This window comes from Amia ocellicauda, chromosome 23 (genome assembly GCF_036373705.1).
Source record: "Amia ocellicauda isolate fAmiCal2 chromosome 23, fAmiCal2.hap1, whole genome shotgun sequence".
In the NCBI taxonomy this organism is placed as follows: Eukaryota; Metazoa; Chordata; class Actinopteri; order Amiiformes; family Amiidae; genus Amia; species Amia ocellicauda.
The window spans coordinates 9,207,882-9,219,975 of record NC_089872.1 but is presented as its reverse complement, the minus strand read 5'-3'; the positions used below and the strand labels follow the sequence as shown (position 1 = coordinate 9,219,975).

The 12,094-nt window shown below is 40.9% G+C and overlaps 1 protein-coding gene across 1 annotated transcript in view; it reads right to left on the bottom strand.

Moving 5' to 3' along the window:
* akt3a (v-akt murine thymoma viral oncogene homolog 3a) overlaps positions 1–6,828 on the bottom strand; it is a 108,079-nt gene extending 101,251 nt beyond the window's left edge. Inside the window, exon 1 of the mRNA XM_066696428.1 lies at positions 6,239–6,828. The gene's annotated coding sequence lies outside the window, so the exon portion shown is untranslated. The remainder of the gene's footprint in view (positions 1–6,238) is intronic.
* Between the last annotated feature and the right edge of the window lie 5,266 nt (positions 6,829–12,094).

Here is a 12,094-nt window from a genome sequence, read left to right as displayed (position 1 = left end):
AAAAGAAATACAGAAAGAACATCTAGTACTAGTACTAAAACTACAAGTAAGGCAGAAGAATTTAAATCAGCCACCAGGAAGTAAAACAGTTGGAAGAATGTTCTCTTACTGCCATCTAAGTCGGATGAGTTGTGCTACTGATGCCGCTGCCACACTTCCATTTCAGCACGTGAACCCCCAAAAAATGCTTTATCAGCCATGTGGCATGGTCATTTTACACCAGCAGACATCCCAAACTCATACAGTAAGACAAAGCAAGGTACTGAGGGCCACTAACTTCATTACTTATCAACAAACACACAGCCTTGGACTAGTTTGTCATATCTGGTTGCAGATTGTGCCGTGGATTGTTCATGGAAACATTGGGCATTTTCATCAGATCCTGCAAGAGAATACAGACAAAGTGACAGATGAGGTTCAGCGTGTGACTTTGATGTGACGAACCTAATAAAGTTACATTCTTCTCGTGTCTGTGTTAGTTTACGACACTTGCATTGTAGGGCTGGGGGAAAAGCAACAACTCTGTCAACAGCAAGATACCATAAGAACGCAGAGATCTAGGTGTGGTGATGGACAGTCCTCTATGCAGGTCCTCAGAGCTTTAGATGTCAGTCTGGGCTCTTTGCAATGTAGGAAGCACAACTTCCACAATGTAGACAGAAGTGTCCTCTGGTGACCTGATCTCTGACACCAGCAATGCAGAGGTGAGAGGCTACACAAGTACACTGCTTCCCCATTGCAATTAGGTTAAAAAGAACAAAAACTAAATCTAGTTGGCTCAGAAGCTCGGTAAACTGACATCAGGTATTAGACATGCTTTAAATATTAAGCAGCACCTTCTACAAAGTTGAAAAATTGATGCATATTCTTTGAAAAGCAAAAAGGTATATTTCTATCCTAATAATCATATATTTATATATTTAAGTCCATGCATGCAACACAAAATGCATTCTATTATATTCACTGTTGGCACTTCCGCCTCTAAAACACAATAGTGCAAGAGCCAACACTGTAAACCTCTCATTTTAGCAATATGATCTATGGAACAATTGACAACAGAAAAGGTAAAAGTTAATGGGTTTTGTTTTTCGAATAGACTCAGCAGAACTGTAACAGAGGGCAACACAATGGACATCAGACAAACAGGAGACAAAAAAAACGTTCTGAATGAACGCGGACCGTGATGTCTACATTGCTGTCTAGGAGTTTAGTTATCTAATCAGAATTAAGGACAAGCTGAAACTTCACGGTTACTGGTCCCCAAAGCTTCAAATGTTATTACCTGCCAAAAGTGGTTGTCCCTGATACAACCTCTAAAAGGATTTTTATCGTGAGCTATGCATACAGTTGCAAAGGAAATAATTTGGTCATTTATACTTATTGACACATTTGAAAATCAATAAAGTGTTTAAAGGCTGTTGTTTTAGTGTTTTAATCATTACAAATTACGTATTACAATTTATACTTTTTAGTGTAAACCTGTGAGTAGCACGGATTATTGTCTAGCCAGGCAATAACAGGTATGCAGAGTATTGGAATTCCATATGTTTACTGTATCTCCACATCCTGTAGGTACATCAGTAACAGGTTGTTAGTATGCAAGGAAAGAATCACATGAAGGAAAAACAGGTTAAAAATTGCTTAAGATGCAGTAGAGTCTGTTGATGTTGGAAATCATGGCACTTTGACCTATTTCTGATAAACAAAGGGGTACTTTTTAGCACTACATCTACAGTGGGGGAAAAAAGTATTTGATCCCCTGCTGACTTTGTACGTTTGCCCACTGACAAAGAAATGATCAGTCTATAATTTTAATGGTAGATGTATTTTAACAGTGAGAGACAACAACAAAAATCAGAAAAACGCATTTCAAAAAAGTTATAAATTGATTTGCATGTTAATGAGGGAAATAAGTATTTGATCCCCTATCAATCAGCAAGATTTCTGGCTCCCAGGTGTCTTTCTTAAAGGGAGTGCTCCTAATCTCAGCTCGTTACCTGTATAAAAGACACCTGTCCACAGAAGCAATCAATCAATCAGATTCCAAACTCTCCACCATGGCCAAGACCAAAGAGCTGTCCAAGGATGTCAGGGACAAGATTGAAGACCTACACAAGGCTGGAATGGGCTACAATACCATCGCCAAGCAGCTTGGTGAGAAGGTGACAACAGTTGGTGCGATAATTCGCAAATGGAAGAAACACAAAATAACTGTCAGTCTCCCTCGGTCTGGGGCTCCATGCAAGATCTCACCTCGTGGAGTTTCAATGATCATGAGAACGGTGAGGAATCAGCCCAGAACTACACGGGAGGATCTTGTTAATGATCTCAAGGCAGCTGGGACCAGAGTCACCAAGAAAACAATTGGTAACACACTACACCGTGAAGGACTGAAATCCTGCAGCACACACAAGGTCCCCCTGCTCAAGAAAGCACATGTACAGGCCCATCTGAAGATTGCCAACATCTGAATGATTCAGAGGAGAACTGGGTGAAAGTGTTGTGGTCAGATGAGACCAAAATCGAGCTCTTTGGCATCAACTCAACTCGCCGTGTTTGGAGGAGGAGGAATGACCCCAAGAACACCATCCCCACCGTCAAACATGGAGGTGGAAACATTATGCTTTGGGGGTGTTTTTCTGCTAAGGGGACAGGACAACTGCACCGCATCAAAGGGATGATGGACGGGGCCATGTACCGTCAAATCTTGGGTTAGAACCTCCTTCCCTCAGCCAGGGCATTGAAAATGGGTTATGGATGGGTATTCCAGCATGACAATGACCCAAAACACACAGCCAAGGCAACAAAGGAGTGGCTCAAGAAGAAGCACATTAAGGTCCTGGAGTGGCCTAGCCAGTCTCCAGACCTTAATCCCATAGAAAATCTGTGGAGGGAGCTGAAGGTTCAAGTTGCCAAACGTCAGCCTCGAAACCTTAATGACTTGGAGAGGATCTGCAAAGAGGAGTGGGACAAAATCCCTCCTGAGATGTGTGCAAACCTGGTGGCCAACTACAAGAAACGTCTGACCTCTGTGATTGCCATCAAGGGTTTTGCCACCAAGTACTAAGTCGAAGGGGTCAAATACTTATTTCCCTCATTAACATGCAAATCAATTGATAACTTTTTTGAAATGCGTTTTTCTGGATTTTTATGTTGTTATTCTGTCTCTCACTGTTAAAATACACCTACCATTAACATTATAGACTGATCATTTCTTTGTCAGTGGGCAAACGTACAAAATCAGCAGGGGATCAAATACTTTTTTCCCCCCACTGTAGGTCTACTTAGCCACCAATCTTTTTGGGTGGGTCAATTATACAGTATATTTTCCTTTGAGAACACATCAGATTTAAACAGCTTCACTGTAATTTAAACTTCCCGTCCCCCGCCCGGCTTTAGATCTTGTCAAACCGCAAAATGACTTGATTGATCAGCTGCTGCAGCCAGCCAAGGTATCAATGGCGACATCTGACTTTGCCCTCGCCAAAGCGCAGGGGTTGCGATCTTGCTTGTGCAGCAACACGTTCTCAATTAAAATGTGATTGGTAATCATTTATCCATGAGGGCTACAACAAACGCATCCTCTGCCATGCTAATGCACCACTTCTTACAGATTTAGTCCACCTATGTTAGTAAATGGCAAAACATTCAAATAGTCATGCAACTTTCAGGATCGTTTGTCGCAGCCACTTTGGTAAACACCTCCAGTCTCACCTCACTCCTGCAATGGAGCAGCGATGCTTATTTTCACACAATCGCATCGCTTTCTTAGAAGTATAGATTTGAGCCTTATTAAAATCAGCAGCCCCAGACAGCTTCCTTACAGCACTTCCCTGCCTATTGCATACAACTGTCTGCACCAAGACCTGCATAATGCAAAAGGATATGCTACTACACAGCACTCGGTTGTGTCTGCTCCGTATTGTGCTTGGTATTGAGCCTCATTTTATAGTGTCAGGGCTGCTTCATATTTTTTATCCTAATGCTTTGATTTTATTCATTTCAGAACTCAAGGAGAAAGGGATACGAAAAGATACATGTTTTCAAATGTCCTTTCAAACAGTTACAATATTTGCAACATTCATATGGATACAGGTTTAAAAATGTGATGGAGACAGTGTGTTTATATAGATCTGTGCTCCACCTTGGGCTTCCATACAAAGTTTCAAGACATTTTTCTATCCCATCTACAGTACTGCATGTTATAACCCTATGATAACCATTCATGTCAACATAATCCTTCCAAAGGTCAGTTAAACATCCAGAGTGCAAATCAAACCTACTACAAAAGTGCCGAGCCATGATCAGAAAGCTTGGATAGATAACACAAGACTGACCAGAGTGTTGGTGTCTACAACTCATGCAAAGATCATGACACAGAAGAGCTGCTGGTGTCACCTCAGACATCAACACAGGAAAAGAAGGCCAATTAAGCAATTCAATTGAAATGCTAATGTAATCTGCTCCAGACAATTAAGTAATTATGTAAGAACTGAAATCGACTTGACAAATGTATAATTTAGTTGAAAATATTGACCATAGTAGCAACACAGGGTCCTTCAGCCTAAGATAATTGGGGCATTACTAACTTTCTGCAAGGAAAAGGCATGCAAAGTCAGTTCAGTGCAAGGTGGAGGTGAAACAGACTATTTCTTAGATGCCTTGCCATCTGTAAAGCAATACCTTTAAAAGCAGAATTACTTATTGTCATAACATCACAGTTTTACTAACTACTTTTGGGAAAGGTGAGTTTGCATGGTCCTTCACTCGGGCTGGTCCTGTGCTATCGCTTTGCCCCATTCTCTCATTTCCTCACCATCAATGCTCTCAAGATGAAATGTTTTGTTTACAATTACCCATAATACTCAATTCCTCCCCACCTGAGACCTACTTTCACAAACCACAGCCGTGGGGCCTGCTACAGAACAAGGACACCACAAATAAAAACATTCAGGGGCAAATTAAAAACAATTTGGAGGTGTACATTTTAGATGACAACTTCCTGCTCTGCAATGTTTCGAAAAAGAAATCTCAAACACAGCCATTAAGAAATCAATTCTTGGTGGCATGCAAAAAGAATCTGGCGTTTTCACAGGCATGTTGGACCTGAATACACCATGCCTTACACCACTGATGGGCCTACCCAAATCGTGTTCTGTTATCAACTATATCCAAATATGTCCTATTATGCATGCTGATTTGGACAGTATCCCCCCCTTTCTTTCACAGACATGGCCCATACGAATCCCTAAATGCTACCACAATTGCAAAATCAGAAGCTAATCAACATGGCTTTGCATGCATGGAAGAGGGCCTACGTTAGATTTGGTTATGTCGTCTTTTATATTCCAAATAAGGCAGATCTTGTCTAGCTGGGCATAGTAGCGGTAGGGGAAGGTAAGCATAAACAAGAGAGAGAAAGTGACAACCCAGACAATGGCAGACAAACACTGCCATAAAGCCATCGCATTGAGGGTTGTTTACTATGCCATTACCTTATTTACAAATATGCGCTAATGGCCGGAACATCAGAAGAAAAGAAGGCCGGCATTGTTACAATTGCAATAAACAAACACGCCGGGGCTTTTGTTATAACGGGGTGTAGGGGTGGGTGTGTATTTCTCCCGTTATACTGCAAATGCAACACAGAATCACTAAAATCCTAACCCTCAAACCTAAGCATGGCAGACGGTGTAGTCTGGTGGAAAAGCACAAGCTCCCTCTGAAGAGCAGGGGGAGAGAAGGAAAAAAAAAATGTTACTGCATCATCTTGCACGAACAGACCCCGCAAAAAAAATAATAAAAAAAAATGCATGCATGCTTGCATCCGCCGGCATGACCGTGTGCACCCTAAAACAATGAACGAGCCCCTCTCGGCTGGGGTGCACCCGGACAGAGGACAGGCTATTGCATGATTTGGGTGATTGTCATGAGGATATTAAAAAAAGCCAGCAACGAGGGAGAGAGGGAGAGAGGGGGGGCAGGCACTAGCTAGCTAGGCCAGAGACAGAAAACTCCACCTCCTCCGTCTCTCAGCCTCCTCGCCGCAGCATCTAGACACCCACAGCCTCCCATCCTTGCAAATGTGCAAACAAGCTGGAGCCCAAAACACACACACACACACAAACTCCCACCCGTGGACGTGTGGCTTGACAGCCCGGGCGCAGAGAGCACCGGGACCCCCCGGCACCGCATTAGTATGATGAGGATGATGGCTATTATGATTATTATGTATTACCTGAGTGAGCGGCAGTGATGGGGAGACCAGTTGGGTTCCCCCCCCCTCGGCAGCCTCCCTTGGTCACCCTCGCGCCTTCCCCCTATGCGAGAATAACCGCACAAAAATGGCCCCAGCCCCGCACAGCGAAACACCGAGTCGATGGCTGCTGTGGCCGCGGATGACGAGGACACCGGGAAGGATGATATTAACGCTAAAAAGGATCAAGCGGCCGCCGCTCCTCCTAGCCCCTGACACCGCCGCTGCGCTTCTGCCGCTACGGCTTGTTGTTGACTTTCAGGAAAACTCGTGACGTCACGGCCAGCCACTTCTCGGACGGCTTCCCTCTCTCTCTCCCTCTCCCTCTATCTCTCTCTCTCTCCCTCCCTGTCTCTCTGTCTATCGCCCGGCTTGGTTGGTCCCTCAGTCTATCTCCTATCTCTCTCTCTCTCTCTCTCTCTCCCCCCCCTTTTCCTCGCTCTCTCGCTCCGCCGAGACAACCCTCGCGAGAGTGCGGTGGACGGGTGGGTTTGGAGGTGGTGTTCAGTGGAGGTGCTGTGTGGAAGTGGATCAAGCACGGAGGAGGAGGAGGAACACATGCTGAGGGCCAATGCATCACCCACTCCCCTTCCTCAGCTGGCTGTTCAGACTGGGAACTGCAGGCTTTTCCAGCAGTTTCCTGCCATCCCCCAGACTTGCATTGCCATGTTCTTCTTGTTCGGTGGATTTTGCTCAGGCACAAAGTGCATCACCACCTCAGATACTTCTTCATAGCAGTTACCCTGAGCTGCAATGCCACAACATTTAGTTTCCAGTTTTTCCTGAACTGAAATCAATGTGAAAACTGAGCATTATACCACAGTCGACGTGATCAATGTAGTGCAGCAGAACTATAATATTGATTATTATTATTATTATTATTATTATTATTTAATCTGGTTTGATATTTAAGTGCGCTTATGTTTTTATTCTTTCTTTGTTTTCCAATCTGTGCATTAATCTTCAATACCGCCGCATCATCTTGCATTTGATTCAGAGAAAGGAATGTTGACCATTTGAGACAAGGTACACTGAATGAAAGCCATATTTAACCTTGCAATATAGTTACAATAGTAGATTTGTAACAATGATTGATAACCAAACAAAAAAAACATATGCTACAAGAGAGCAATATCAAAAAACAGGCATTTGCATATATGGATACATTTAATGTATTGTGCAAGCATGCATTTAGTATGATTTACGTAGAAGTTTGTGTTTCCGAATTGGATGCAACTTCAGTTTAAAAAATAGATCTATTCAAAATATGCTGAGAGCTTTAAATAGTGGATGAGCTAATTGTGAATAAAGCAGATTGTTACAGTTTAGAAGTCTCTTCCCCCTGGGTTGTTTTTCTCTTTGTTTTTGAGGAAGCGTTCCTGTCACTTCTGTGAAAGAAGCAGTTCCTGTTTCAGGCAGTAGTGTTGTCAACATGTGGCTCAGAATTGAAAGAATGACTAATGCCGATAGCCTTCCTCTTCTTAAAGGTCTTATGGTCACCTAGAAAGAAATTCAAAACAATTAACTACATATCAGTGTCTTGACAGTTAGGTAGAGCACAGTTTTGAAAAGAAAAATTAAATCAACTGACTTTTTACTCAACAAACTTGCACATTACCCATAATCCACAAATTATTTCAAAACCTGATCTCAGCACAGGCTTATTTTCATTGTATATGTCTTATACATAGGCCTGTATGGACATCTAATACATATTCCATATAAATAATTAAAAAATGGCAAAGAAAGAGAAGTGTACTGCACTCATAACAAGCCAAACATGAACAGTTTCTTTTTCCTCCTTTTTCTCGAGCGCTGATTGGAAAGTCATGAGGAAGGACACAAATTAAACAGTCAGCCCACCTAAGTGCCCAGTGTATATGAATATATAAACATTCAAGTCACTGAGGGAGATATCTGCAGATTGTTGCTACAGAAAAGCAGGATATTAGCTAAAACTGAAGTCCTACTATTGCTTTACATGGTCTGAAGCTGAAATAAAGTAATACAATTAATGAAATAAAAGATGACTTGGTCAATCCTCAAAAATGCAGGTGTTTATACTATACAAGCTACTTTATCTTGACCAATCCAAGCACTGTGTCAAGAGCCCCTCTTCTGATGAGAAATCTGCCTATTTTGTGCTTTTTCACACACCGTCTTTACTAGGTATAATACCCAATGTTTGAAGAAGGGTAAAAAGATAAAACCCAGAGCCGATATGTTATTCATGTGCCCTACTCTGTGACCCGTGTCTCCAAGGTTAATACACCATAATACATTATTTATCGTACAGCCCAGCTCTTATCAGTCTTGTCTGTAAACATTTTGGCATACTGAAGCCGCTATATTTCGATGTGTATTTTCTTTGGAAAAGATGTTTGGGCTTCAGCTTATGTCCTGAAATGCCCTTCTCACAGGGGTATCGATACACTTTTCTCTCATGAGCAGCTCTTCCAGATTCTCTTCAATAATTCAGCGAGTCTTTGGCTGGCAGGCTAAGGTCTTCCTGGACTTCACGGACAGCTCCTTAGCTTGTTTCACAAGAGATTGTACCTGCTCTCCCAGATACGTACCCGTTCACTCACAATTCCTTAATAATTGATCGCGCTCTGCCACTGGAAATACAAAATGTTTACCTGCCTCCGCCAATCCTTTTGCCCTCTCTCTTTAACCTTCGCTTGATCTTTTCCTGCTTTTGTCCTGTGCCCATGCAGAAAACAATGGAATTTGCTGAGCGGACAAACTTTTTGAAGCTTGTTACTTATTTGTATAAAAGTAATCCCAAAATAAGGGTTTGTGCCAGCGAATGCATGTTAAAATACATATTGTTTGTGGGTGTAAACAATGCAATTGTGTGAATACTGGTGTCCAGGTGTCTTTTTAATATAAATGTATAAAATATATGAATAGAATGGTGACATAAATTATAGTCCTTTCTCTTTGAAGCTAAAGGACTTAATGTCTTACCTCGACACTTATTAAAAAAGGTTTGGCCTGGCGCAAAGAGTGACAGCCCTGGGGCAACACACATATGAATATTTCTCGGAAATTCGTTTAGTTTCCACTACAGGGATCACTGATAAGGGGTCTGGTAACAAAGCAAAGTAAAAGCCGTAACCAGGGATAGGCGGTGTTGTGTTGGGTTGTGTGTGCGTTTGCCACATCCGGTACAGCTGGTTTCAGTCCTGACTGTGATACATGGCAGCTAGCCATGGCACAGTTTTATAGAGGGCACCCCCATATGGTCTTTCAGGAGGGTAACATCCCAGGACACCCCACACTCTCCCATACAGAAGGGAAAGACAAAGAAGCGCATCCCGAAAGAGCGCTGTATACTGGGAATATTGCATTGTTAGAGATGGGAAAGATATGTCACAAATTATATGGCAATTCAGTAAACATCATATTGTTCTCAGTCTGAAGTGAATGAAGAATCTGATATATGTTTCCTTTTGTGATTTAAAATATGTAAAGATCTATTCAAAAGAAGCAAATCTTATTAAAATTCTCCTGTTATTAAAATCTCTCTTACTTATTCTTTCATTATTAATCACTTGCCAAAGGCTATGAAACTCCCAAATGAACAGGACACAATAAAAGGTCCTTAAAACCTAATACCCACTGTACCATTCTTGTGTTGTTCACCGAAATTATGATCTTGTTATTTGCCATCGAAGTCAAGAAAAGAAGGAGTTCTCAAAATTATTCTTGAAGGGCTTTTTCATGTAATCTCCTTGTGTATACCAGACACATACAGCGCTGTCCAGTGCAGAACATGAAGGGGAAAGAAAACTTGAATTTAAAGGAACTGTAGCGATAGTAACCTACAGCAATGGGCGTGGAGGTCACTTGGATTAATGCAAGGTCTTGTGGGGAAGGAAATGCAAGGAAACGAAAACCGCAAGAGAGCAAAATTGATTTTATTAGTTGATAAGATATGTTTCTTTTGATTTATTCCAAGCTTCAAATAACAGAGAAACCATGAGCATCACATTTGAAGTATATATTCTGTGTGTATCTATGTGTACTGCCCATGAATAAGATATATTATGTAGTTCATATATAAATACAATCCTACAGCAAATTTGTATATATATTGTAGAATGAGTATATCAAAGCCTATTTGTATTTGGTATGTAGCATGTCTGTCTTCTCTGTAAACTATGACTGGAAATAACAGAATATTGATCAAATATGTCTGAAAGGTTGATAGTGGCATGCTGTTAGTACACACCAAATAATTGGAAATATATTTTATTAAAACAGAGAAAAGCAAAACAAACCAATTCATGATTCAATTTAGAACACAATGATATATATAGGAAAACTCTTGTCTTATCAATAAGCTTCTGATGTGACTTTTCAGACAGCTGACGTGTTATAGAAAACAGGAGAATCATTTTCAGAAGTGTAATGAATACACTTTTCTCCCCATCTGAGAATCACAAACACAAGGATAAATCAAATCAAATAAGTTTTCATTGAATACCTCATTTAAATGTTTGAGATTAGTCATAATATGTAATACTTCTTCTGATCCCAAACTATGTGAACTTTTTATTATACACTAAACTACCTGTCTGTGCGTTCTCATTTTAGATTTAATGCATTTGTTTTGGTGTTTCTAAGCCTTGTAAATTGCTTTTGATGAAGTGCTCAGACAAATTAATTAATGTAATTAATTAATTTTAATTAAAGCATATTAATAATAGCATTTGAATTGAGTTGACCCTTTAGTATGGGTTATTCTGAGATTTTACAAACCCCAGACAACTTAATACCTCATACCTAACGACATAGCTTGACAAAATTAAATTGCTCTGTTTTAAAACTTTCCCTATAAAAATAAATACACAAACAAACAAACACGTTAATAAACACTGGTACATATGGTGAAATAGTTGCTTGTATTAAACCTGTCTTAGCTTTGTCAAGGTGTCTGTTGCCATGGCAGCACTCGGATCGTGGGGGCCCCCTCAAAGCCCCCCGCTTACCTCAGAAGACATCACAATGGACATGGAGTCGCCTACTAAAAACCTCGACAGCCTCGAATTTACTAACCGTGTCACGACTCAATTCAGCGCGTGTAAATATTGCTCCAGAACCAAAGATTATAAGGAATAAATCACAGTCCAGCCAGGAGAGCTCCTACAATTTATGAATTAGCATTACTTCCCAGAACGACTGCATTATTTATCCTCAGAGTACCCCTGTCCTTAAAGCACCTTTGCGATATTTAACGTGCCTTACCAGCAGCAATCCCTGATAAAGGGGGTGGAGTAGCTGCCATTCGGCCTGATAAATGGAGTCCAGAGGCAGGTGGAGGTTAGGGAGGAGGCAAAAGCAGACAGATAACACAACAAGAACGGAGGGGTAAATTGAAATATCCCTGGCTGCCTTTCTTTGGAGGCTTGTGTTAGGTCAATTATCAAATAAATACTCGAGACTAAAGGGCCAAGGGGCTCAAAATATTATTATTTAAAATATATTATTTAAATATAAAAATGAAAAATGGTGATTCACCAGATAATGTACAAACTGGCCAGATGTGGAAAACTACTATGAATTATAATCTTAATCCGAGGCAGTTTTAAGGGATTACATTTATCAAAAGTGCAATGTGTTCTGCAAAGCAAGAAATAATATTACTTGTCACAGGGATTTACTATGTAACATACTGTTTTAAAAAAAATGCAGGTGTTGAGAGAGTGCAGGATATGATTTCATTGAAGAGGAACAAAAAAGTGCTAAAGGAAATACAATACAGAATACATGGAAAGTGAAATGGAGCAGTGACACTATAAAACACTGCAAGCTTCATTAGGAAGGACCATT